General features: G+C 47.3%; 9 non-coding genes and 2 pseudogenes across 9 annotated transcripts; all 11 read left to right on the forward strand.

Annotated features, from left to right (window-relative positions):
- Positions 1-128: 128 nt before the first annotated feature.
- Positions 129-319, forward strand: LOC142500726 (U2 spliceosomal RNA). The gene has a single exon (XR_012803254.1). It is a non-coding gene; the product is annotated as a U2 spliceosomal RNA (small nuclear RNA).
- Positions 320-3,333: 3,014 nt separating this feature from the next.
- On the forward strand, positions 3,334-3,522 carry LOC142500267 (U2 spliceosomal RNA). Its single transcript, XR_012802880.1, has one exon. It is a non-coding gene; the product is annotated as a U2 spliceosomal RNA (small nuclear RNA).
- Positions 3,523-4,353: 831 nt separating this feature from the next.
- On the forward strand, positions 4,354-4,544 carry LOC142500728 (U2 spliceosomal RNA). Its single transcript, XR_012803255.1, has one exon. It is a non-coding gene; the product is annotated as a U2 spliceosomal RNA (small nuclear RNA).
- Positions 4,545-8,751: 4,207 nt separating this feature from the next.
- LOC142500277 (U2 spliceosomal RNA) lies at positions 8,752-8,943 on the forward strand. Its single transcript, XR_012802885.1, has one exon. It is a non-coding gene; the product is annotated as a U2 spliceosomal RNA (small nuclear RNA).
- A 3,340-nt stretch (positions 8,944-12,283) lies between these two features.
- Positions 12,284-12,469, forward strand: LOC142500040 (U2 spliceosomal RNA). Its single transcript, XR_012802786.1, has one exon. It is a non-coding gene; the product is annotated as a U2 spliceosomal RNA (small nuclear RNA).
- An 831-nt stretch (positions 12,470-13,300) lies between these two features.
- LOC142500729 (U2 spliceosomal RNA) lies at positions 13,301-13,491 on the forward strand. Its single transcript, XR_012803256.1, has one exon. It is a non-coding gene; the product is annotated as a U2 spliceosomal RNA (small nuclear RNA).
- An 831-nt stretch (positions 13,492-14,322) lies between these two features.
- On the forward strand, positions 14,323-14,513 carry LOC142500730 (U2 spliceosomal RNA). The gene has a single exon (XR_012803257.1). It is a non-coding gene; the product is annotated as a U2 spliceosomal RNA (small nuclear RNA).
- A 3,126-nt stretch (positions 14,514-17,639) lies between these two features.
- On the forward strand, positions 17,640-17,834 carry LOC142500032 (U2 spliceosomal RNA). Its single transcript, XR_012802782.1, has one exon. It is a non-coding gene; the product is annotated as a U2 spliceosomal RNA (small nuclear RNA).
- Positions 17,835-21,149: 3,315 nt separating this feature from the next.
- LOC142500282 (U2 spliceosomal RNA) lies at positions 21,150-21,376 on the forward strand (annotated as a pseudogene).
- A 2,951-nt stretch (positions 21,377-24,327) lies between these two features.
- Positions 24,328-24,498, forward strand: LOC142500314 (U2 spliceosomal RNA; annotated as a pseudogene).
- Positions 24,499-25,329: 831 nt separating this feature from the next.
- LOC142500731 (U2 spliceosomal RNA) lies at positions 25,330-25,520 on the forward strand. The gene has a single exon (XR_012803258.1). It is a non-coding gene; the product is annotated as a U2 spliceosomal RNA (small nuclear RNA).
- The last annotated feature ends 1,558 nt before the right edge of the window (positions 25,521-27,078 follow it).

Here is a 27,078-nt window from a genome sequence, read left to right on the forward strand (position 1 = left end):
GAGGGACTGGAGGCAGGCCTGCTGGGGGAGGAGGCGAGCGGGCAGCCAGCGGCTCCCTCTGCCCTTCTCCCTAAAGCGTAGCGCCCCCGGCCGTCGGGCGGCGCTCAGGCGGGGGCCCATTTCTGGTTATCGCTTCTCGGCCTTTTGGCTAAGATCAAGTGTAGTATCTGTTCTTATCAGTTTAATATCTGATACGTCCCCTATCTGGGGACCATATATTAAATGGATTTTTAGAACAGGGAGATGGAAGAAGAGCTTGCTCTGTCCACTCCACGCATTGACCTGGTATTGCAGTACCTCCAGGACCGGTGCACTTCCCTTTGGGGATATTTGGCTTGTATCAAAAAATAGAAACAAATCACTGTCTGACAGAAAAAAAACAAACATGCATTTTTGGCTCTTTCTTTTGCAAAGAAAGAAGAAGATGAAGAAATGACGACAAAATAAAGCCTCCTTCTTTTTGCTGTGTCTTGTTTGCTCTTTTGCGTGGCTTCTTACTTTCTTTTCTTTTCAGCTCCTCCTCGCATGGAGCAGGAGTGCCGCCTGCTGCCTAGCCTAATTCAGTCCGAACGAGCAGATGCCTAAGAAACTCCTGTTGAAGCTGTATCCAAATAGCCTGCATAGCAAACACTGCAGCAGCAAGCAGCAAGCAGCAAATGCCTTGACTTGCTGGCTTCTTGTCACAATGGCTGGCTGGCTGGCTGGCTGGCTGGCTAAAATGACCTGAACTGAAAAGCCCAGCCACTGGCTGCTTGCTTGCTGCCTGAGTTTCATGGCAGCCCAGACGAGTCGGCTAGCAGAGAAAAAGTGGGCGGTTCCTATGCAAATAAGCAGACGAAGCCTGGTGCCGGAAAAAGAACTGGAAGCATGTGCCTTTTTGGCTGTTTGCTGGCCTTGCGGGCCCCCCGGCAGTGTGTGCGGCTGCTTTTCTTTACTCCATACAAAGTCTTTGGCTTTTGCATCCGTCGTCGTCGTCGCCGCCGCTGCTGCATAGACTCCCCGGGGCTGTGTCGGGAGGAGCGGAGGGACTGGAGGCAGGCCTGCTGGGGGAGGAGGCGAGCGGGCAGCCAGCGGCTCCCTCTGCCCTTCTCCCTAAAGCGTAGCGCCCCCGGCCGTCGGGCGGCGCTCAGGCGGGGGCCCATTTCTGGTTATCGCTTCTCGGCCTTTTGGCTCAGATCAAGTGTCTGGGCTGAGAGGTTGCTGAGACTGTACCCCCTTGGCCTTGAGTCATCGTTCCGGAAGGGACTTAAGACTCATGCTGCTATTAGGGGGGTGCGCCATCTCAGGCAGCGGGAGGTGATCAGGAGCGGACAAGGAGAGAGAGAGATGGTGAAGGGCCGGCGCCTTGGCCTTGGGGGATCGTCCTAACAGACTTAACCCCCTTGCTGCTATAAGGGTGCCGCTCCGGATCCAATGACGTGATTGGCGGATAAGGACGAGAAGAGAGAGATGGGGAAGGGCCGTCGCCTTGGCCTGGAGGGATCGTCCTGAAAAGACTTCACCCTCCTGCTGCGATTGGGGCGACGCACCGGAACCTGTGGAGACGAGGATAAAGATGGCGGATGGTGCAAATGCCAAGAACTGCATTCGTTTGCAGGTGGAGGAGACCAAGCGAGCCAGAGTGGACATACGATATATCGTGAAGGAGGTGGTGAGAAAGCTACTCGGTGTGGAAGATGGAGAAATTTATTGTCTGCAGGAGTTCCCAAAGCAGGGAGCCTTTGACCTGACTTTTGCGGAGGAGGATTTCTGCTGGTCGGCTTTCGAGAGATGCAAGGCGGTTACAAGTGACCTGAGGATGATGGGAATAGAAGTTTTGCCCAGATTTCTGCAAGAGGAGAGACCAGTAATTGTGCAGATGTACAATGTATATGCGAAGAAGGAGGACATTGGGTGTTTTTTGAGTCGATATTGTCTAATGGTCAGAGATGGTGGTGAATTGAAGAACTGTTTTGGAATGTTCAATGGGAAGAGACGTTTCTGGGTCCGGTTTAGACCAGACCCAAGGTGTGTAGGGGGAGTCATGCACCCCCCGGCGAACTTTTGCATTGGCAGAGATAGGGGTGTTCTGAGTTACCCCGGACAGCCTTATGGTTTGATATGCCGCAATTGTAGTAAGAAGGGACATGTTGCAGCTAAATGTACAGACCGGAAAAGATGTGATTTATGTGGAGAATACGGACATTTGGCGAGGAAATGCCCTGAGAGAGCCAAGTTGAAGATACTTAAGACTTTTGGGAGTTCATACGAACATTTGAGTGACTCTGAAATGTTTGTTGATTTGTGTGAACAGACAGATATGGGAGAAAAAGAGGAGGACAGTATGGGGGAGGAGGAGGGAAGTTTGAAACAGCAAGAAAGAGTTGTTAGGGAAGAGCAGAGTCAGCAAAATAGTGAGGAGGTGGAAGAATTGTTAGGTGAAAGTAAGAGTGAGTCTGAGGGTAGTGGACAGGATAGAGGCTATGTTAGTGGGGATGGAAAGGGAAATGAAGAGGGAAGCATGAAGGTGGATGGGTTAGGAAAGCCATATGTAGTGCCTGATTTGTCAAAGAATGTTCCTGGGAAAGGAGAGTGGGGGGACAAGCACTTAAATGTAAAAATTGAAGTTATCAGTGTGCAGGAGGTAGAGAGTGAGACTGAGGATGGGGAAGGGGAGTTTGAGAACTGTGGGCAGGATAGTGGGAAGGAGAGGGAGGTGGTTTTAGAGGAAGAGGGTGTTTTGGTGGAGGAGGAGGAGGAGGAAGAAGGGGGAGAGGAAGAAGAAGTGAGTATGTCTGAGGAGGAGGAGGCAAGGGAAAAGGAAGAGAAAAGGGAAAAGGTGGAGGGAATAGAGAGAGTATTCCAGTGGGGAGTAGAGAATGCAGAATCGTGGAGTTTTTTTTGTAATGACAAGCAATTAGAGAAAGCCATATTTCGTTTAAGGAGAAAATTAATTGTTGCTCATATGAAGGAATAAATGTATGAGGTGAATAGGTTTTAGATTAGGAGTTGTGTAGAGTGATTAAGAAAATGTTTTTTTTGTGTAAAGTAAAAAGTGTTCTGAAAAGTAACAGAAGAGAATATTGAATGAAATGTCTTTGTTTTGTATATAGCATGTTTTCGGAGAAAAAATATGCACAGGAAACGAGGGAATAGAATGATATAAAGGAAAAATCCTGATATAAAAGGTGAATTAATGTATAAATATGTTTGGTTTTTGAAATAGAATAATGTTAGCAAAGTGTTGCAATAGAGTTTTGTTGAAATGAATAATGTGGTTGTTTTTTTGTAAAGCATATTATTTGTTGAAAAGTTTTCTTTATCTGATGTATTGTAAAACATGAGAAAGTAAATAAACAATTTAAAAACAAAAAAAAAAAAAAAAAAAAATCTGTTCTTATCAGTTTAATATCTGATACGTCCCCTATCTGGGGACCATATATTAAATGGATTTTTAGAACAGGGAGATGGAAGAAGAGCTTGCTCTGTCCACTCCACGCATTGACCTGGTATTGCAGTACCTCCAGGACCGGTGCACTTCCCTTTGGGGATATTTGGCTTGTATCAAAAAATAGAAACAAATCACTGTCTGACAGAAAAAAAACAAACATGCATTTTTGGCTCTTTCTTTTGCAAAGAAAGAAGAAGATGAAGAAATGACGACAAAATAAAGCCTCCTTCTTTTTGCTGTGTCTTGTTTGCTCTTTTGCGTGGCTTCTTACTTTCTTTTCTTTTCAGCTCCTCCTCGCATGGAGCAGGAGTGCCGCCTGCTGCCTAGCCTAATTCAGTCCGAACGAGCAGATGCCTAAGAAACTCCTGTTGAAGCTGTATCCAAATAGCCTGCATAGCAAACACTGCAGCAGCAAGCAGCAAGCAGCAAATGCCTTGACTTGCTGGCTTCTTGTCACAATGGCTGGCTGGCTGGCTGGCTGGCTGGCTAAAATGACCTGAACTGAAAAGCCCAGCCACTGGCTGCTTGCTTGCTGCCTGAGTTTCATGGCAGCCCAGACGAGTCGGCTAGCAGAGAAAAAGTGGGCGGTTCCTATGCAAATAAGCAGACGAAGCCTGGTGCCGGAAAAAGAACTGGAAGCATGTGCCTTTTTGGCTGTTTGCTGGCCTTGCGGGCCCCCCGGCAGTGTGTGCGGCTGCTTTTCTTTACTCCATACAAAGTCTTTGGCTTTTGCATCCGTCGTCGTCGTCGCCGCCGCTGCTGCATAGACTCCCCGGGGCTGTGTCGGGAGGAGCGGAGGGACTGGAGGCAGGCCTGCTGGGGGAGGAGGCGAGCGGGCAGCCAGCGGCTCCCTCTGCCCTTCTCCCTAAAGCGTAGCGCCCCCGGCCGTCGGGCGGCGCTCAGGCGGGGGCCCATTTCTGGTTATCGCTTCTCGGCCTTTTGGCTAAGATCAAGTGTAGTATCTGTTCTTATCAGTTTAATATCTGATACGTCCCCTATCTGGGGACCATATATTAAATGGATTTTTAGAACAGGGAGATGGAAGAAGAGCTTGCTCTGTCCACTCCACGCATTGACCTGGTATTGCAGTACCTCCAGGACCGGTGCACTTCCCTTTGGGGATATTTGGCTTGTATCAAAAAATAGAAACAAATCACTGTCTGACAGAAAAAAAACAAACATGCATTTTTGGCTCTTTCTTTTGCAAAGAAAGAAGAAGATGAAGAAATGACGACAAAATAAAGCCTCCTTCTTTTTGCTGTGTCTTGTTTGCTCTTTTGCGTGGCTTCTTACTTTCTTTTCTTTTCAGCTCCTCCTCGCATGGAGCAGGAGTGCCGCCTGCTGCCTAGCCTAATTCAGTCCGAACGAGCAGATGCCTAAGAAACTCCTGTTGAAGCTGTATCCAAATAGCCTGCATAGCAAACACTGCAGCAGCAAGCAGCAAGCAGCAAATGCCTTGACTTGCTGGCTTCTTGTCACAATGGCTGGCTGGCTGGCTGGCTGGCTGGCTAAAATGACCTGAACTGAAAAGCCCAGCCACTGGCTGCTTGCTTGCTGCCTGAGTTTCATGGCAGCCCAGACGAGTCGGCTAGCAGAGAAAAAGTGGGCGGTTCCTATGCAAATAAGCAGACGAAGCCTGGTGCCGGAAAAAGAACTGGAAGCATGTGCCTTTTTGGCTGTTTGCTGGCCTTGCGGGCCCCCCGGCAGTGTGTGCGGCTGCTTTTCTTTACTCCATACAAAGTCTTTGGCTTTTGCATCCGTCGTCGTCGTCGCCGCCGCTGCTGCATAGACTCCCCGGGGCTGTGTCGGGAGGAGCGGAGGGACTGGAGGCAGGCCTGCTGGGGGAGGAGGCGAGCGGGCAGCCAGCGGCTCCCTCTGCCCTTCTCCCTAAAGCGTAGCGCCCCCGGCCGTCGGGCGGCGCTCAGGCGGGGGCCCATTTCTGGTTATCGCTTCTCGGCCTTTTGGCTAAGACCAAGTGTCTGGCTGAGAGGTGATTGCTGAGACTGTGACCCCTTGGCCCTGGATCATCGCCCCTTCGGGGGCTTAAGATCCTCGCTGCTTTTGGGGGGGCACGCCATCTCGAGCGGCGGGAGGCGATCAAGAGCGAGAGAGAGTGAAGGGCCGGCGCCTTTGCCTTGTGGGATCGCCTGAAAGGGCTTAACCCACATGCTGCAATTAGGGCGCCGCACCTAAGCTTAAGGAGAAGGAAATGGCGGCAGGAGCCCATTTAAGAAATACCATCCGACTGGAAGTCGCGGAGGAGGAGCGAGACCGGGCGGGTCTGCGCTTTGTCGTGGAGGAGTTGTTATGGAAGCAGATCGGTTTGGACAAGGCGGAAATACTGTGCCTGCAAGACTTCCCTCGTCAGGGAACCTATGACGTGACCTTCTTCCATGAAGGAGTCTGCCTCAATGTTTTTGAGAAGCTGAAGGAAATGTTGGATGGCTCTGAGATGCAAGGGATCCGGCTTATACCAAGCTTTCTGATGGACGAGAGACCGGTAACAGTACATGTCTATAACCCATGGGTGGACAAAATGGAGGTCCAGATGTTTTTGAGACAGTATTGTTCTACCATCAGGGGTGGAATTGACTTGCACAATGCATATGGGATCTTCAATGGGAAGCGGAGGTTTTGGGTGCGCTTTAAACCGGACCCCAGAGGAGTGGGGGGCGTGAAGCACCCTCCCCCCGTTTTCAGAATTGGTCAAAACCGAGGGTATTTGAATTATCCAGGGCAGCCAAAGTACTGCAGGAGGTGTTTCCAGTATGGACACACACAAGAGGAGTGTAAAAAAAAAGATATGGTATGCCGAAACTGTGGGGAAGAAGGGCACACGGCGGCAAACTGTGCGCTTCCCAAAAAATGTGACTTGTGTGGAATTCGAGGACATTTGGCACGACAGTGCAACAAGAGAAGGACCTATGCCCGGGTGGCAAAGCGGGAGGGGGAGGTGGGATTGGAGCAGATGTCTGATGATGTGGAAAATGAGAAGGGGGATACACTCATAGAGGGTGACCCTGCTATTATAGAGATGTACCTTGAAAATGAGAGGAGGGAAAAGAAAGAGGAGGATGACTTTCTAATTCATTATTCGCATGGAAAGGGAAAGAGTGGGAATTGGGCCGAAAGAATGGAGGTACAGGAAGAGGAGGAAGATCTAAAGAACAAAGTAGAGGTGTTTCAGAAGGAAGTGGGGGATATTAAGTTATGGATGAAGGTGTTGCAGAAAAAGGGGATGAGTAAAAGAGAACTAATAAGCGAATTAGATGAGATTATGAAAAGAAGAGCGGGTATGTCTGTGGAGCAATATGTGAGTTTGAGAGAAGATCAGATGAAGTGGTTGAGGGATGAGGAATTTAGATTGGAGGGAGAAGCAATGCTGGAGGAAGAAGCCAGGAAGAAGGAAGAGGGGGAGAGCGAAACTAATCCAATACAGATGGTGCAGGGGGAGGGAGGGAAAGAAGAGATGATATGGGAAAGGGAAGGAGAGGAGGGGCTAAAAGGAAAATTGGAAGATTTTCAAAAAAAAGTAGGTGATGGGGAGTTTTGGGTTAGAGTGATGCGGAAAGCAAAAGAAGGGATAAGTAATAAAGTGATAGGGGAACAGCTTGACAAAATTATGGACATAAGGAAGGGAATGACAAAGGAGGAATATGAGGTAGTGAAAACAGAATGGACAGCGGAAGAAGAAGAATGGGATAGAAAATTTAGGGGGGAGGAAGAGTTCAGAAGCGATTTGGGGTTTAAAAAAGTGGGGGGGGTTTTTTGGGAGCAACTTGCCTCAGAGGAAAAATTAGTGTGTTTGGAGGTGGAGGAAGGAAAGAGTCAGAGGGCGCAGGAAGAGTCAATAGAGCTGTTGGTACTGCCTTCCGAACAGGAAGAAAGCATTTTTGGCAGTGGGGTATATATGACTGATTCCGAGGGAGAAAATTCCGAGATGGAGTGCACATCAACTGGGAAAAAAGTTTTAAAAAGGAAAGAACAGACAAGTAGTTTTGTGGAGAAGGAGGAGGCAGGGCCAAGTGGGGTGAGCCAAAAGAAAAAAAAAAGGAAAGGAGGAAAGCAGTGGCAAAAAGTGAGTGCAGAAGAAAGAGAAGAGATAATAAAGTCAAGAGAGAGTGGCAAAAAGTGGACATACGCGGAGTGTGTCACGAGATGGGGGGAGAAGTATGAAGAAAGCATGAATAAATGGGTGGCAGCCATGAGTGATTTAAAGAAAAACAATACAGAGGAAATGATAGGTAAACTTAAACATGTAGAGCATCATGTAAACAAAAATTTAGAAGAGTATGAAAGGATTATTGAAGAAGAGCAAAGAGAGGTAAGCGAGGTCACATTAGAAGGAAAGAAATCCCAGGAGGTACTTAGAATAGAAGGTGAGGAAAGCGTGTGTGAAGTAGAACAGGGGAAGAGAAGTGAGGTCATAATTGCAAGGAAGGGGAGAGTTGAAGAGGAATTTGTAGGTTATCCTGGTGCGAAAGCAAAAAGAGATGAGGATTGGGGGGTTAGAACATCTTTAGAAAGTCAAGAGAAAAGACAGGAGATAGCAAAGGAAACTGAAGGAAAAATTAATCTAAAGAGGTTAGAACAAGAGGAAATAGTAGGAGTATGTAGGCAGATAGTTGGGGAAAAAGAGAAAGTGAGGGTTAGTGGAGTGAGTGGGGAAAAAGTAGCAGAAATGTTAAGAATAGATGGGAGTAGTGGGAGTGATTGGGGAGGGATCTCCTCATCTGAAAGTGAAAGAAGTGGAAAGCAAAATAAAGAGAAAAAGGGGGGGGAGGCAACAAGGATGCTAGAACGGAAAGTGGGAGGGACAAGTAGGAGTGAAAGTGAAGGAGGAGCAGCCTCAATGGCAGAGAGGTCAGAAAGTGAAGAAAGTGGGGTGCAAGAAAAGGATAAGGGTCACCCAAGTAAAAAAGAAGAAAAGGACTCTGTGTATAAAACAAGCTGGGAAATGGAAAAAAAAAAGGAATATTTAGACAAGAAAATAAAGGAGGTTGAGGAGAAAATAGGAGAGGCAAAAGTATGGTATAAGATGATACAGCAGGCAAACCCTCATGGGGGGACAGACCAAAGAGTATATGACATAGAGAAGATGCTATCTAATAAGGAAAAGATGTCGCCAAAGGAGTTTGAGACAGAAAAGGAAAGATATAGGAAGTTGTTAGAGAGACAAATAGCAAGTAATGAGAGAAGTAAAAGGCGGGTGTAAGGGAAATTATGCAAGGTATATCTGATTGGTGGAAAAGTTAAAGTGAAAATGTTGATTTGTGAATGTACAAAATTTATTGGTTTTGTAAATATATGAATGTAAATAAACATTTAAAACAAAAAAAAAAAAAAAAAAAAAAAAAAAATCTGTTCTTATCAGTTTAATATCTGATACGTCCCCTATCTGGGGACCATATATTAAATGGATTTTTAGAACAGGGAGATGGAAGAAGAGCTTGCTCTGTCCACTCCACGCATTGACCTGGTATTGCAGTACCTCCAGGACCGGTGCACTTCCCTTTGGGGATATTTGGCTTGTATCAAAAAATAGAAACAAATCACTGTCTGACAGAAAAAAAACAAACATGCATTTTTGGCTCTTTCTTTTGCAAAGAAAGAAGAAGATGAAGAAATGACGACAAAATAAAGCCTCCTTCTTTTTGCTGTGTCTTGTTTGCTCTTTTGCGTGGCTTCTTACTTTCTTTTCTTTTCAGCTCCTCCTCGCATGGAGCAGGAGTGCCGCCTGCTGCCTAGCCTAATTCAGTCCGAACGAGCAGATGCCTAAGAAACTCCTGTTGAAGCTGTATCCAAATAGCCTGCATAGCAAACACTGCAGCAGCAAGCAGCAAGCAGCAAATGCCTTGACTTGCTGGCTTCTTGTCACAATGGCTGGCTGGCTGGCTGGCTGGCTGGCTAAAATGACCTGAACTGAAAAGCCCAGCCACTGGCTGCTTGCTTGCTGCCTGAGTTTCATGGCAGCCCAGACGAGTCGGCTAGCAGAGAAAAAGTGGGCGGTTCCTATGCAAATAAGCAGACGAAGCCTGGTGCCGGAAAAAGAACTGGAAGCATGTGCCTTTTTGGCTGTTTGCTGGCCTTGCGGGCCCCCCGGCAGTGTGTGCGGCTGCTTTTCTTTACTCCATACAAAGTCTTTGGCTTTTGCATCCGTCGTCGTCGTCGCCGCCGCTGCTGCATAGACTCCCCGGGGCTGTGTCGGGAGGAGCGGAGGGACTGGAGGCAGGCCTGCTGGGGGAGGAGGCGAGCGGGCAGCCAGCGGCTCCCTCTGCCCTTCTCCCTAAAGCGTAGCGCCCCCGGCCGTCGGGCGGCGCTCAGGCGGGGGCCCATTTCTGGTTATCGCTTCTCGGCCTTTTGGCTAAGATCCAGTGTAGTGTCTGACTTGTTGGACACTATAACAGAAGCGTCGGCTGTGAAAACGGCTGCTGGGATGAATTTCTGAGCAGATTTTGACAAAAAAGCTGTAATATTCAGCAGTACTTTAGTTCTGCTCATTTGCATGAGGACGTAGTACCGGTTTCAACCAATAGAGGTCACACTAAGTGTAGTGTGATACCACGGTTAACCAATAGATGGCGCAGTACCTGGAGAGTGTGATATCACTGTCAACCAATAGATGGCGCAGTAACTGGAGAGTGTGATATCACTGTCAACCAATAGAGGTCTCACTACGTGTAGTGAGATATCCAATGTGTCTTTGTGGGTCTGAACCCAACCAATAGAATCGCCAGAAAATGGCAGAAGGTGATCGTCTGAGGAATACCATTCGGTTGCAAGTTGAAGAAGGACGCAGAGAAGAAATTGGATTGAAGTATGTTGTACAAGAAATTTTACTGAAGGTGCTGGAAATGGACTTTGTGAAAACATTGTTTTGCCTGCAAGACTTCCCAAGGATTGGAGTCTATGATCTGACTTTTACCAAGCAAGAGGATTGCCTGAACTACTATGAAAGATTTAAAGCAAAGTTGGATGATACCCTGATGAGAGGAATTCAAGTGATCCCCAGCTTTTCAATGGAAGAAAAACCACTGACTATTCATATGTATAACCCATATGCACGCACAGAGGATCTGCACTTATTTTTGCTGAGGTATTGCAGTGTGGCAAAAGGAGGCCAACAATTGACAAATCAATATGGCGTATACAACGGCAAAAGGCGCTTCTGGGTACGTTTCAGAGAAGATGCATCCGCAGTAGGAGGAGTGATGAGCCCGCCGGCGAATTTTACTATTGGAGGAAATAGGGGGTTCCTGTACTACCCTGGACAACCTACCTTTTGCAGAAATTGCCTACAATATGGACACGTCAGAGAGACTTGTGACAAATCTGGACTGAATTGCAGGAACTGTGGGAAAAATGGACATTCGGCCTATAATTGTGAGTTACCCCGCCTTTGTGATTTGTGTGGGTCACCAGGACATTTGTCTCGTATGTGCACGAATAGAACGTATGCTCAAGCGGCAGGTGGCCGGTGGAGAGAGGGGCCACCACCAACACCCAAGGAGACGACCGTGGTGCCGGAGACACAGGAGGAGAAAGAGGTAACAATACAGAAAGAGGACAATGCGTTTATAGGAACAGAGGGGCCAAGAACAAGCACAGGCATGCACAGTGTCACAGAGGTTGAGGAGACAAGCCAATCAGAGGAGGAGGAGGAGGATGGGTCAGCGACGATTACGGAGATATACGAGGAAGGGATGAAGGAACAGAAGGAAGAGGAGGATCGTTTCCTAAACAGCTTGGCGGAGAACCCCAACAAAAGGAAAGAGAAGGACGTTAAGGCTGTGGAGGACTCAGAAGGGTTAGAAGAAAGGGGAACACCTCAACATAAAGACTTTGAACTGGAATCCCAACAAACTGCGCAAACAGATTGGGTAGTAGTAGGGGGAGGTAAACACCCAGTGCAAGGGGAGGTAGAAAACATGGATACAACAGAGAAAAGGAATGCGCTAAAGCGTAGGATGCAGCAAGATGTAGAAAAGGGACAATCAGGTGAGAGAGCACAGTCTATGGTAGGGAAGTCAAAGTTTTTGGTACTAGCACAGGAAGGAGAAAGTGAGAGCGAGGGGGAAGAGCAGGACGATACTGACGAAGAGGAGGATAATCAGGAAGAAGAAAAGAGGAGGGAGGAAAACAGAGAAGCAAAATTGATCAAAAGATGGGGAGATAAATATAGAAAAGCGCGAGATAAAATACAGAACGCAAAGAAAGATTGGTTGGAAGAAAATTCAGAAAAAAGGAAGAAAAAGCTAGAGCATGTAGTATATGGAGTGAGAAAAGAGATAGCAGAGATGGAAAGAGTGTTGATGAAAGAAACCAAAAACAAGGAGGTAAAGGAGAAAGAGGGAAGTAAGGAGGAAGGTAGCTCAGACATAGACAAGTTTCCTTTTAAAGTGAGTTTAACATTACAGGAGAAACTAAAAGAGCTTAGAGAAAAGGTGGGAGACAGGGATATGGAAAGTTGGGGCGTAATTTTTGCATATCAAAAGGATGAGACAAGTGTGATAATGTATATAAATACCTTGATTATACTTTGGGAAACTCAGCCGCTCGTGTATGAGGAACATAAAAGTAAAGGTATGAGAAATATTGTAGCGGTACAAAAACAAAATGGATAGTCTTGCCGTAAAATAATGTGCCTTTCTCTACGCGCTATGAAGAAGATATACCCTGTAAAATGATAATGTTTTAAAGAAGAAAAATTGTTTTATGTACCAAGTCATGTTTGTAAACTTGGAAGTTTTATATGCAAAATTTGTATTGAAATGTTTTGGGGTTTTTGTAATGTTGGGGGTTTTTTATTTTTTCGAAAAGTGACAAGTTGTGGAAATTACGTGTCAAGAATAAATAAAGTATTTTTCATAAATAAAAAAAAAAAAATCTGTTCTTATCAGTTTAATATCTGATACGTCCCCTATCTGGGGACCATATATTAAATGGATTTTTAGAACAGGGAGATGGAAGAAGAGCTTGCTCTGTCCACTCCACGCATTGACCTGGTATTGCAGTACCTCCAGGACCGGTGCACTTCCCTTTGGGGATATTTGGCTTGTATCAAAAAATAGAAACAAATCACTGTCTGACAGAAAAAAAACAAACATGCATTTTTGGCTCTTTCTTTTGCAAAGAAAGAAGAAGATGAAGAAATGACGACAAAATAAAGCCTCCTTCTTTTTGCTGTGTCTTGTTTGCTCTTTTGCGTGGCTTCTTACTTTCTTTTCTTTTCAGCTCCTCCTCGCATGGAGCAGGAGTGCCGCCTGCTGCCTAGCCTAATTCAGTCCGAACGAGCAGATGCCTAAGAAACTCCTGTTGAAGCTGTATCCAAATAGCCTGCATAGCAAACACTGCAGCAGCAAGCAGCAAGCAGCAAATGCCTTGACTTGCTGGCTTCTTGTCACAATGGCTGGCTGGCTGGCTGGCTGGCTGGCTAAAATGACCTGAACTGAAAAGCCCAGCCACTGGCTGCTTGCTTGCTGCCTGAGTTTCATGGCAGCCCAGACGAGTCGGCTAGCAGAGAAAAAGTGGGCGGTTCCTATGCAAATAAGCAGACGAAGCCTGGTGCCGGAAAAAGAACTGGAAGCATGTGCCTTTTTGGCTGTTTGCTGGCCTTGCGGGCCCCCCGGCAGTGTGTGCGGCTGCTTTTCTTTACTCCATACAAAGTCTTTGGCTTTTGCATCCGTCGTCGTCGTCGCCGCCGCTGCTGCATAGACTCCCCGGGGCTGTGTCGGGAGGAGCGGAGGGACTGGAGGCAGGCCTGCTGGGGGAGGAGGCGAGCGGGCAGCCAGCGGCTCCCTCTGCCCTTCTCCCTAAAGCGTAGCGCCCCCGGCCGTCGGGCGGCGCTCAGGCGGGGGCCCATTTCTGGTTATCGCTTCTCGGCCTTTTGGCTAAGATCAAGTGTAGTATCTGTTCTTATCAGTTTAATATCTGATACGTCCCCTATCTGGGGACCATATATTAAATGGATTTTTAGAACAGGGAGATGGAAGAAGAGCTTGCTCTGTCCACTCCACGCATTGACCTGGTATTGCAGTACCTCCAGGACCGGTGCACTTCCCTTTGGGGATATTTGGCTTGTATCAAAAAATAGAAACAAATCACTGTCTGACAGAAAAAAAACAAACATGCATTTTTGGCTCTTTCTTTTGCAAAGAAAGAAGAAGATGAAGAAATGACGACAAAATAAAGCCTCCTTCTTTTTGCTGTGTCTTGTTTGCTCTTTTGCGTGGCTTCTTACTTTCTTTTCTTTTCAGCTCCTCCTCGCATGGAGCAGGAGTGCCGCCTGCTGCCTAGCCTAATTCAGTCCGAACGAGCAGATGCCTAAGAAACTCCTGTTGAAGCTGTATCCAAATAGCCTGCATAGCAAACACTGCAGCAGCAAGCAGCAAGCAGCAAATGCCTTGACTTGCTGGCTTCTTGTCACAATGGCTGGCTGGCTGGCTGGCTGGCTGGCTAAAATGACCTGAACTGAAAAGCCCAGCCACTGGCTGCTTGCTTGCTGCCTGAGTTTCATGGCAGCCCAGACGAGTCGGCTAGCAGAGAAAAAGTGGGCGGTTCCTATGCAAATAAGCAGACGAAGCCTGGTGCCGGAAAAAGAACTGGAAGCATGTGCCTTTTTGGCTGTTTGCTGGCCTTGCGGGCCCCCCGGCAGTGTGTGCGGCTGCTTTTCTTTACTCCATACAAAGTCTTTGGCTTTTGCATCCGTCGTCGTCGTCGCCGCCGCTGCTGCATAGACTCCCCGGGGCTGTGTCGGGAGGAGCGGAGGGACTGGAGGCAGGCCTGCTGGGGGAGGAGGCGAGCGGGCAGCCAGCGGCTCCCTCTGCCCTTCTCCCTAAAGCGTAGCGCCCCCGGCCGTCGGGCGGCGCTCAGGCGGGGGCCCATTTCTGGTTATCGCTTCTCGGCCTTTTGGCTAAGATCAAGTGTAGTATCTGTTCTTATCAGTTTAATATCTGATACGTCCCCTATCTGGGGACCATATATTAAATGGATTTTTAGAACAGGGAGATGGAAGAAGAGCTTGCTCTGTCCACTCCACGCATTGACCTGGTATTGCAGTACCTCCAGGACCGGTGCACTTCCCTTTGGGGATATTTGGCTTGTATCAAAAAATAGAAACAAATCACTGTCTGACAGAAAAAAAACAAACATGCATTTTTGGCTCTTTCTTTTGCAAAGAAAGAAGAAGATGAAGAAATGACGACAAAATAAAGCCTCCTTCTTTTTGCTGTGTCTTGTTTGCTCTTTTGCGTGGCTTCTTACTTTCTTTTCTTTTCAGCTCCTCCTCGCATGGAGCAGGAGTGCCGCCTGCTGCCTAGCCTAATTCAGTCCGAACGAGCAGATGCCTAAGAAACTCCTGTTGAAGCTGTATCCAAATAGCCTGCATAGCAAACACTGCAGCAGCAAGCAGCAAGCAGCAAATGCCTTGACTTGCTGGCTTCTTGTCACAATGGCTGGCTGGCTGGCTGGCTGGCTGGCTAAAATGACCTGAACTGAAAAGCCCAGCCACTGGCTGCTTGCTTGCTGCCTGAGTTTCATGGCAGCCCAGACGAGTCGGCTAGCAGAGAAAAAGTGGGCGGTTCCTATGCAAATAAGCAGACGAAGCCTGGTGCCGGAAAAAGAACTGGAAGCATGTGCCTTTTTGGCTGTTTGCTGGCCTTGCGGGCCCCCCGGCAGTGTGTGCGGCTGCTTTTCTTTACTCCATACAAAGTCTTTGGCTTTTGCATCCGTCGTCGTCGTCGCCGCCGCTGCTGCATAGACTCCCCGGGGCTGTGTCGGGAGGAGCGGAGGGACTGGAGGCAGGCCTGCTGGGGGAGGAGGCGAGCGGGCAGCCAGCGGCTCCCTCTGCCCTTCTCCCTAAAGCGTAGCGCCCCCGGCCGTCGGGCGGCGCTCAGGCGGGGGCCCATTTCTGGTTATCGCTTCTCGGCCTTTTGGCTCAGATCAAGTGTCTGGGTCAGGAGGTCCAACGGGAAGGCGATGGTCCGGCACCTTGGCCCTGTGGCATCGCTCGAAAGAGCTTAAGCCACTTGCTGCTTTTGGGGTGCCGCACCAGGACCTTATTGGAAGACGATGGCGTCAGGGCCTAATATGAGGAACACAGTCCGGCTCCTTGTCGAGGAGGCCTGCAGAGACCGTATTGGATTGGACTATATCGTGGAAGGAGTGCTGAGAGACTTGATCGCCTGGGACATCACCAACATCTTTTGCCTGCAAGACTTTCCGAAGCAAGGGACGTACGACTTTACTTTCTGGAGAGAGGAAGAGTGCTGGGATTTCTTTGAGAAATGCAAAGAGAAAGCAAGTATGCCGTTAATGGATGGGATTACAATCATTCCCAGTTTCATGTTAGAAGAGAGGCCGTTAATAGTACATATGTACAACGCCTTTGCACGGACAGAAGATATAACGGCCTTTTTGAAGAGATATTGTACGACGGTGAGGGGTGGTGTTTGCTTAAAAAACCCCTTTGGAATCTTCAATGGAAAACGTCGTTTTTGGGTGCGGTTTAGGCCTGATCCGGCACGAGCAGGAGGCGTGATGCACCCCCCTGCAAATTTCAGCATCGGAGGAGACCGGGGCTTTCTGAACTATCCGGGACAACCCCTTTTTTGTAGACATTGTTTTTGTTACGGACATACGAGAGAGACTTGTGAGAAGAAAGGGGTGGTATGCCGCAATTGTAATGAGGAGGGACACACGGCAGCAAACTGCAAAGTTGCCAAAAAATGCGACTTATGTGGAGAGAGGGGGCATCTCTCTCGTAAATGCCCTCAAAGGACATATGCTCAGACAGCAAGGGCAGAGGAGTCAGAATCTGCAGGAACTATAGAATTGGGGTTAAACGATGGACAAAGGGGGGAGGGTATAGTGCAACAACAAAGAAAAGAGGGGACAGAGGTGGAAGAGACCCCTGAATTTATGCAGACAGATTTACCCCTTCAAAGTCAGGAGGTTCAGAGTCCGATGGAATGCAAAAAAGGGGGGAGGGAGGAGGGAGAACAAAGTCACAACTGGGCAGAGAAAGTAGAAATACAAGAGGCTTTGGAAGTTGTGAGTCCCATGGAAAGCTTACAAGTGGACCTGGGGGATTTGGAAACTATTGAAATGAAGAGAGGGGAAAAAGGTTCATTATGTGAAGGGGAGGGTGGGATGGTTTTAAAAGAAAAAAGGGAAAAAGGAGTAATGGAAACGTTGGTGTTAACCCTTGGGGAACCGGAGTTAAAAGTACCAGGGGTAGCAGAGCTAAGTACTAGTGAGAGTGATTGGGTAGGATTATCCTCCTCGGAAAGTGAAAGTGGGAAAAAAAGTGCAGTAGATATGAGTAATAAGGTAGAGAAAAGAGAAATAACAGCTATACCCAAAAGAAAAGTGGTAGGGACAAGTAGGAGTGAGAGTGAAGGAGGGGAGGGAGAAGCAATGTTGGAGGAGGAAGCTAGAAAGAAGAGCGTAGAGGAGGGGATGGGAAAGAGTCAGGAAATTCAGGAAGAGGCAATGGAGCTGTCTGCGGCAGAAAAAAGAGCACTAAAACGCAGACCAGAGCAGGGAGGAGTAGTAGAACAAAAGAAGGAGAAGGTAGCATATAGAAAACTGAAAATAGTAGAAAGTGAGAGTGATAGCTCATCCTCTCAAAAAAGTTGGGAAGGTGATCCAAAGCAAAAAGGGAAGGAAAGCAATTTGCAAAGACAAGCAAGTGGAACAAGCGGAAGCGAGAGTAAGGAGAAGGGCAATGCACTTAGTACAAGGGTGCAGGGGACCATGCCAAGAGGAGAGACGCAAAGGGAAAAAGCCTTAGGGGAGAAATTGGAGGAGGTTGAGAAGAAGGTGGGAAACAAAGCCTTTTGGTTATACGTGGTCCGAGCAGAACTGAGGGGACAAACTACAGAGAAGCAGATAGACTGGTTACAAAATGAAGTAATTATTAAAAGAGCACAGTCTTCAAGTAAGGATTTTAGGGGTTACCTTGAAGCGTTTCACAAGAAATACCCAGACAATTATGTAAGCTCAAGTTATACGTATGGGGGTTATAAATAGAGGAGAGGAATCTATAAAGGGAGTAATGTAGAAACATATGAGTTATGCAAAGGAGTAAACTTATTATTTGTTTGTTAGAAAAATTCCTTTTTTGTTCTGTAAAATTATTTGTTTTTTGAATGAGATGACTGTATTATGTGCTAATCAACAATGATTTCTCTGATATTTCTGTAACAATTTTACTTTTGTCGCAAATAAAAATTACTATGGAAAACAAAAATCTGTTCTTATCAGTTTAATATCTGATACGTCCCCTATCTGGGGACCATATATTAAATGGATTTTTAGAACAGGGAGATGGAAGAAGAGCTTGCTCTGTCCACTCCACGCATTGACCTGGTATTGCAGTACCTCCAGGACCGGTGCACTTCCCTTTGGGGATATTTGGCTTGTATCAAAAAATAGAAACAAATCACTGTCTGACAGAAAAAAAACAAACATGCATTTTTGGCTCTTTCTTTTGCAAAGAAAGAAGAAGATGAAGAAATGACGACAAAATAAAGCCTCCTTCTTTTTGCTGTGTCTTGTTTGCTCTTTTGCGTGGCTTCTTACTTTCTTTTCTTTTCAGCTCCTCCTCGCATGGAGCAGGAGTGCCGCCTGCTGCCTAGCCTAATTCAGTCCGAACGAGCAGATGCCTAAGAAACTCCTGTTGAAGCTGTATCCAAATAGCCTGCATAGCAAACACTGCAGCAGCAAGCAGCAAGCAGCAAATGCCTTGACTTGCTGGCTTCTTGTCACAATGGCTGGCTGGCTGGCTGGCTGGCTGGCTAAAATGACCTGAACTGAAAAGCCCAGCCACTGGCTGCTTGCTTGCTGCCTGAGTTTCATGGCAGCCCAGACGAGTCGGCTAGCAGAGAAAAAGTGGGCGGTTCCTATGCAAATAAGCAGACGAAGCCTGGTGCCGGAAAAAGAACTGGAAGCATGTGCCTTTTTGGCTGTTTGCTGGCCTTGCGGGCCCCCCGGCAGTGTGTGCGGCTGCTTTTCTTTACTCCATACAAAGTCTTTGGCTTTTGCATCCGTCGTCGTCGTCGCCGCCGCTGCTGCATAGACTCCCCGGGGCTGTGTCGGGAGGAGCGGAGGGACTGGAGGCAGGCCTGCTGGGGGAGGAGGCGAGCGGGCAGCCAGCGGCTCCCTCTGCCCTTCTCCCTAAAGCGTAGCGCCCCCGGCCGTCGGGCGGCGCTCAGGCGGGGGCCCATTTCTGGTTATCGCTTCTCGGCCTTTTGGCTAAGACCAAGTGTCTGGCTGAGAGGTGATTGCTGAGACTGTGCTCCCTTGGCCCTGGATCATCGCCCCTTTGGGGGCTTAAGATCCTTGCTGCTTTTGGGGGGGCACGCCATCTCGAGCGACGAGAGGTGATCATGAGCGAGCGAAAGTGAGGGGCCGGCGCCTTTGCCTTGTGGGATCGCCCGAAAGGGCTTAACCCACTTGCTGCAATTAGGGTGCCGCACCCGAGCTTATTCAAGGCGGACGATGGCGTACGGTGGCATGAAGAATACAGTCCGGTTCCTGGTCGAGGAAGCCGAGAGAGATCGCGTGAGACTGCAACATGTGGTGGAGAAAATTCTTGGTGAGATGCTGGAGCTGGATGCGTTTAAGGTGTACTGCCTCCAAGACTTCCCAAGGCAGGGCTTTTATGACCTGACCCTGATCTCGGATGCAGACTGCTGGAATGTTTATGAGATGTGCCGTGAGAAGAAGGATGATCCAAGGCTGACGGGAGTCAGCGTGGCCCCGAGTTTTATGCTGGAAGACAAACCGCTGGTTGTACACATGTACAATCCCTTTGTGCAGAGGGAAGACATTGCTTGTTTCCTGAGGAGATACTGTTCCCTGGTGAGGGGGGGAGAAGTGTTAAGGAATGCATATGGTTTTTACAACGGAAAGAGGCGATTCTGGGTTCGTTTTAAGCCTGATCCAGACCGAGGAGGAGGAGTGATGCAACCGCCTGCAAATTTTGCCATTGGTGGGGAAAGAGGTTTTTTAAACTACCCTGGCCAGCCTGTTTTCTGCAGGAATTGTCACAAATATGGACATACCAAAGAAGAGTGTGACAAAGTAGGGACTGTATGCCGCAATTGCGGAGAAGAAGGACACACAGCAACGGCCTGTCGAGTCCCAAAAAAGTGTGACTTGTGCGGGGAAAGAGGACATTTAGCACGGCAGTGCAAAAAAAACAAGTCTTATGCCCAAACAGCAAGGGGTAGTGAGTCTGGAGATACCTCAGATTTTGTTGGACTTATCTTTAAGAAATTTCAGACAGAAGAAGGAAGAATGGACTTGCAGGAGGGGGGGATCTCAGAGGTAGAAGAAACCCCTGAGTTTCTGCAAGGAGAACTGGTTGGTACTCAAAGTACAGATTGGGCAGAGAGAGTAGAATTTCAAGAGGAGGACGAAGCTCTAACAGAAAAAATGAATTTGTTTGAAAAAAAAGTGGGGGGTGTGAAGTTATGGGTAAATGTATTTCGCACAGAACGAAAGAATATAAGTAATGAGGAGTTAATTGGAGAATTAGAGGATATTATGAGTCGAAGAACTCATATGACTGTAGAAGAATATATGAATGTAAGAAAAGATCAGAAGAAATGGTTGATTGAGGAAAAAGCTAGACAGGAAGGAGAAGCAATGCTAATGGAGGAGGATAGAAAATTAAAAGTCTTGGAGGAAGGGGTACATCAGGATAGTGAAGTAAGTGAAGGAAGTGTGAATAGAGCTTTGGAAGCAATACAAGAAGCGGTGAGAGATTTAGAAAAAGGGCAAGAAGAAGAAGGGGAGGAAATGGAAGTAACAGGTATGGAGAGAAAAGCTTCAAAACGTAAACCAGAGAAGGGGGAGGCAGAGGAAATAGCTGGACCAAGTGAAACTAAACAGGATTTTTCTAACGCAAGGCGAGATAGCTTACAGGATACACCAAAAAGGAGGGTGATAGGGGCAATTAGAAGTGAGCCTGAAACCACATCAGTGAGTGAGTCAGAAGAAAGTAAAATAACTCAGAAAGGAGACAAAAGTAAGATAGTTGTAGACACACAAACAAGAGAAAGCAGGAGTAAGATAATAGAGAAACAAAAAGAGGAATTTTGGAGGGAAATTGGGGAAATGATAAAAGAAAAAGATATACAAACAATTAGGGGAAGAGCAGAAGAAATGAGGACAGCAAACAAATGGGACAAAGACACTGATTTCTGGTGGGATGTTCAAATGTATATTAAATGGAAAACTGAGTATAGAAAATTAAAAGATGATGAAAAAAATTTTGTGGCAATAGGCTCAGAGCTTAGTAAAACAAAAGGAAAAAGTCTTCAAAGAATAAAACAAAGACTAGAAGAAATGAGAAAAGATTTGGAAAAAGAATTAAAAACGAATTGAGAAAAGAAATAGTTGAAAATTTGTGCTAAAAATAGAAAAATAAGGAAAATGATCTGAGGTGGGAATCTAAGGGGAAGGATAGAAAGGTTTAAAGGGAAAGATAGGGTTTTTGTTTTAAAATAATGGAACGGAAAATTGCATATATGGAATGAAACGGTTGTTTTAGAGTGTTTGATGGGGAAAAGTAAAAATTAGAGGAGGAATGTGGGTAGTTTTAGTATGCTATGAAATGGAGGAGAATTATTCTGAAATTTTGTGAGTTAAACAAAGTTTTGTATTTGCTATGTGATTTGTTGATTTTGAAATGATTTTGGAAATGTTTTTGATTATTTTTGTATTATGACTTGAGAAACAAAGAATGAAAGTATATAAAAAAAAAAAAAAAAAAAAAAAAAAAAATCTGTTCTTATCAGTTTAATATCTGATACGTCCCCTATCTGGGGACCATATATTAAATGGATTTTTAGAACAGGGAGATGGAAGAAGAGCTTGCTCTGTCCACTCCACGCATTGACCTGGTATTGCAGTACCTCCAGGACCGGTGCACTTCCCTTTGGGGATATTTGGCTTGTATCAAAAAATAGAAACAAATCACTGTCTGACAGAAAAAAAACAAACATGCATTTTTGGCTCTTTCTTTTGCAAAGAAAGAAGAAGATGAAGAAATGACGACAAAATAAAGCCTCCTTCTTTTTGCTGTGTCTTGTTTGCTCTTTTGCGTGGCTTCTTACTTTCTTTTCTTTTCAGCTCCTCCTCGCATGGAGCAGGAGTGCCGCCTGCTGCCTAGCCTAATTCAGTCCGAACGAGCAGATGCCTAAGAAACTCCTGTTGAAGCTGTATCCAAATAGCCTGCATAGCAAACACTGCAGCAGCAAGCAGCAAGCAGCAAATGCCTTGACTTGCTGGCTTCTTGTCACAATGGCTGGCTGGCTGGCTGGCTGGCTGGCTAAAATGACCTGAACTGAAAAGCCCAGCCACTGGCTGCTTGCTTGCTGCCTGAGTTTCATGGCAGCCCAGACGAGTCGGCTAGCAGAGAAAAAGTGGGCGGTTCCTATGCAAATAAGCAGACGAAGCCTGGTGCCGGAAAAAGAACTGGAAGCATGTGCCTTTTTGGCTGTTTGCTGGCCTTGCGGGCCCCCCGGCAGTGTGTGCGGCTGCTTTTCTTTACTCCATACAAAGTCTTTGGCTTTTGCATCCGTCGTCGTCGTCGCCGCCGCTGCTGCATAGACTCCCCGGGGCTGTGTCGGGAGGAGCGGAGGGACTGGAGGCAGGCCTGCTGGGGGAGGAGGCGAGCGGGCAGCCAGCGGCTCCCTCTGCCCTTCTCCCTAAAGCGTAGCGCCCCCGGCCGTCGGGCGGCGCTCAGGCGGGGGCCCATTTCTGGTTATCGCTTCTCGGCCTTTTGGCTCAGATCAAGTGTCTGGGCTGAGAGGTTTGCTGAGACTGTGCCCCCTTGGCCTTGAGTCATCGTCGCCTGATGGGACTAAAGACTCATGCTGCTATTAGGGGGGTGCGCCATCTCAGGCAGCGGGAGGTGATCAATGAGCGGACAAGGAGAGAAAGTGAGATGGTGAAGGGCCGGCGCCTTGGCCTTGGGGGATCGTCCTAACAGACTTAACCCCCTTGCTGCTATAAGGGTGCCGCACCAGAGCCAAATGAGGTTTTTTGCGGACAAGGACGAAAAGAGAGAGAGAGACGGTGAGGGGCCGGCGCCTTGGCCTTGAGGGATCGTTCCTTGGAACTTAACCCTCTTGCTGCTGTTGGGGTGCCGCACGTGAGCTGGGACGGACGGACGCTGGAAAGAAGGAGCATTGAGAGAGAGAGACGGTGAGGGGCCGGCGCCTTGGCCTTGAGGGATCGTTCCCAGGAACTTAACCCTCTGGATGCTGTGGTGGTGCCGTACCTGATCCTCAGACGACAGACGGACAAAGATGGAGACCGGTGGCTGTGAGAGAAACACCATCAGATTTCTGGTGGAGAAGACAAAGAGATGGCGTGTGGGACTTCAGGTTATTGTGGAGGAGGTGCTGTCAGAGATCTTGGAAATAGAGATTGGAGACATCTTCTGTATACAAGCATCCCAAAGACAAGGGATTTTTGATTTGTCATTCAGCAAGGAGATGGAGTGTTTGAGAACATACAAGAAGTGTGGAGAGAAAGTGGAGGCTTTGAGGAGAATGGGGATCTGTGCAATCCCCAGGTTTTTGGCGATGGAAAGACCTATGATTGTACATGTATACAATGTGTTTATTCGTAAGGAAGAAATTGTAACCTTTTTGAGAAGATATTGCTCGGTGGTTGGTGGAGGAGAACAGCAAAAGAACTCTTATGGTATCTTTAATGGTGAAAGACTGTTTAGAGTTTGTTTCAGACCGGACCCGGAGAATATAGGGGGAGTACTGCACCCCCCTGCAAATTTTTGTATTGGAGCAAATAAAGGGTTTTTGAGGTACCCAGGACAACCTTCTGGGGTGATATGCTGGAATTGTGGAAGAGAGGGACACATTGCAGGCAAATGTAATGCACCAAAGAAATGTGACTTTTGTTGGGATTTTGGACATTTAGCACGTCAGTGCCCGAAGAAGAGTAAAGAACAAGGGACAAAAAATGTTGTGACTAAAATTGTACCAAAGGAAGTGAATGTGAGTGAAATTGGTGCCATAATAAGTGATATGAAAAGAGAGAGTGCCTTTGTAGAGACAGAAAATGCAATATTGTGTGAGATTGAAGAGAATGAAGAATGTCAGAAGGAGGAAAAAGTTGTAGAGGAGGAAGTACAGGTTGAGGTTGAAAGTGAGAGGGGAAATGAGGAAGGTTTTTTCTTGGAAAAGGAAAATGTAGAGGAAAGTAGTGGAAGACAGTTTTGTGAAAGAGAAGAAGATAAAAAGGAATGTTTAGATACTAGTGAGGAGAAGGTGGAGAGTAAAAAAGAAGTACAGAGAGAGAGCATAGAGAGTGAAGAGAAAGTGAAAAGAAAAGAGGAAATACAATTGAGTTTTGTAGAAATATTAGAACAGATTGATAAGAGTACGGAAAAAGTAGGAAAGGATAGAAAGGGGAAAAAGAAAGCAAAAATAAAGAAAGGAGGTTTAGACAAGAGGTAGAGGTATGGAAAGAAATGTTTAGTAAGGGAAATCAGAAAGAGAAGAGATAATTTTTTTATGTGTTGTAATTTTTTATTTTTTGTAAGGGAAATGAAAGGTTTAGACAGGGAAAGATGAAAGAATGAGTGGAATAAAAAAATGAAGGGGGTATAATTGGAAAATTTTCTGGTATGATAACTGATGGAATTTGAAGTTTTTTTGGACTAGTGGGGTATGGAAAAGTAGAGAAAAATGGGAATGTGTTGTGAAGTAACAAAATGTAATAGTGTTATTTGTTTGTTTGTTTGGAAATTATGAAAGAATAATTTTTAATTATATAATTTTTGTCCAAAAAGAAAAAGTAAATAAAATGTCAAATGTATATATTATACAATAAACAAAATAAAAAAAAAAAAAAAAAAAAAAAAAAAAAAAAAAAAATCTGTTCTTATCAGTTTAATATCTGATACGTCCCCTATCTGGGGACCATATATTAAATGGATTTTTAGAACAGGGAGATGGAAGAAGAGCTTGCTCTGTCCACTCCACGCATTGACCTGGTATTGCAGTACCTCCAGGACCGGTGCACTTCCCTTTGGGGATATTTGGCTTGTATCAAAAAATAGAAACAAATCACTGTCTGACAGAAAAAAAACAAACATGCATTTTTGGCTCTTTCTTTTGCAAAGAAAGAAGAAGATGAAGAAATGACGACAAAATAAAGCCTCCTTCTTTTTGCTGTGTCTTGTTTGCTCTTTTGCGTGGCTTCTTACTTTCTTTTCTTTTCAGCTCCTCCTCGCATGGAGCAGGAGTGCCGCCTGCTGCCTAGCCTAATTCAGTCCGAACGAGCAGATGCCTAAGAAACTCCTGTTGAAGCTGTATCCAAATAGCCTGCATAGCAAACACTGCAGCAGCAAGCAGCAAGCAGCAAATGCCTTGACTTGCTGGCTTCTTGTCACAATGGCTGGCTGGCTGGCTGGCTGGCTGGCTAAAATGACCTGAACTGAAAAGCCCAGCCACTGGCTGCTTGCTTGCTGCCTGAGTTTCATGGCAGCCCAGACGAGTCGGCTAGCAGAGAAAAAGTGGGCGGTTCCTATGCAAATAAGCAGACGAAGCCTGGTGCCGGAAAAAGAACTGGAAGCATGTGCCTTTTTGGCTGTTTGCTGGCCTTGCGGGCCCCCCGGCAGTGTGTGCGGCTGCTTTTCTTTACTCCATACAAAGTCTTTGGCTTTTGCATCCGTCGTCGTCGTCGCCGCCGCTGCTGCATAGACTCCCCGGGGCTGTGTCGGGAGGAGCGGAGGGACTGGAGGCAGGCCTGCTGGGGGAGGAGGCGAGCGGGCAGCCAGCGGCTCCCTCTGCCCTTCTCCCTAAAGCGTAGCGCCCCCGGCCGTCGGGCGGCGCTCAGGCGGGGGCCCATTTCTGGTTATCGCTTCTCGGCCTTTTGGCTAAGATCAAGTGTAGTATCTGTTCTTATCAGTTTAATATCTGATACGTCCCCTATCTGGGGACCATATATTAAATGGATTTTTAGAACAGGGAGATGGAAGAAGAGCTTGCTCTGTCCACTCCACGCATTGACCTGGTATTGCAGTACCTCCAGGACCGGTGCACTTCCCTTTGGGGATATTTGGCTTGTATCAAAAAATAGAAACAAATCACTGTCTGACAGAAAAAAAACAAACATGCATTTTTGGCTCTTTCTTTTGCAAAGAAAGAAGAAGATGAAGAAATGACGACAAAATAAAGCCTCCTTCTTTTTGCTGTGTCTTGTTTGCTCTTTTGCGTGGCTTCTTACTTTCTTTTCTTTTCAGCTCCTCCTCGCATGGAGCAGGAGTGCCGCCTGCTGCCTAGCCTAATTCAGTCCGAACGAGCAGATGCCTAAGAAACTCCTGTTGAAGCTGTATCCAAATAGCCTGCATAGCAAACACTGCAGCAGCAAGCAGCAAGCAGCAAATGCCTTGACTTGCTGGCTTCTTGTCACAATGGCTGGCTGGCTGGCTGGCTGGCTGGCTAAAATGACCTGAACTGAAAAGCCCAGCCACTGGCTGCTTGCTTGCTGCCTGAGTTTCATGGCAGCCCAGACGAGTCGGCTAGCAGAGAAAAAGTGGGCGGTTCCTATGCAAATAAGCAGACGAAGCCTGGTGCCGGAAAAAGAACTGGAAGCATGTGCCTTTTTGGCTGTTTGCTGGCCTTGCGGGCCCCCCGGCAGTGTGTGCGGCTGCTTTTCTTTACTCCATACAAAGTCTTTGGCTTTTGCATCCGTCGTCGTCGTCGCCGCCGCTGCTGCATAGACTCCCCGGGGCTGTGTCGGGAGGAGCGGAGGGACTGGAGGCAGGCCTGCTGGGGGAGGAGGCGAGCGGGCAGCCAGCGGCTCCCTCTGCCCTTCTCCCTAAAGCGTAGCGCCCCCGGCCGTCGGGCGGCGCTCAGGCGGGGGCCCATTTCTGGTTATCGCTTCTCGGCCTTTTGGCTAAGATCAAGTGTAGGGTCTGTCCTGTGAAGGATGGCCCTATTTGCATCACTTGGTCTGGTCATGGGCTGAGAGGGCGGATGCAAAGTAGCCCGGGCTTTTTAATCTTGCACCCCAGGCCTGGATAACCTGGGGAGTATCACTTGCTGCACTGTGGTTGGTCGTTTTGGCACGTCCGGCCTCCACTTACGAGCACTTGATCTGCACTGATTTTTTTGCACCGTCCCCTATTTTTCCCGCACTTTGGCCCCCCTTATTGCCTTCCGCTGAGGGGACAAGCCAATTATTTTTTCACCCGCCTGGCCTTGCACGGGGCCGGGCGTGCACTCGTGCACACCCTTTTTGTGTTTGTACGTCTGAGCACCTCCTGCACTGCATCACACAGAGCACTGGAGCACTCGCACCATGGATTTTTGATGTTTCGGTTTGTGTTGGGTTATCGTCACCCCTCTCTCCGGAGAGCAAAGACTGAGTGCTGGCTAGTAGTCGCCATCCCTTCGGGGGAAGATTGCGGTGGGTTAGTAGGCGTCAGCCGAACGCCCTAAAGACTTGGACTCTCCTGTGGCGTCAGCTGCATTAGGAGGGAACAGGATGGACGTCGGATTCTTCGGATGACGACGTCAATGTAACAGCAGGACTCCAAGGCTTCGGCTGGAGAGGACTGCTTATGGCACGGACTGGCCTACTCTCCGGAGCGGACTTCGTCA

The sequence above is a fragment of the Ascaphus truei genome, chromosome 7, assembly GCF_040206685.1.
Source record: "Ascaphus truei isolate aAscTru1 chromosome 7, aAscTru1.hap1, whole genome shotgun sequence".
In the NCBI taxonomy this organism is placed as follows: Eukaryota; Metazoa; Chordata; class Amphibia; order Anura; family Ascaphidae; genus Ascaphus; species Ascaphus truei.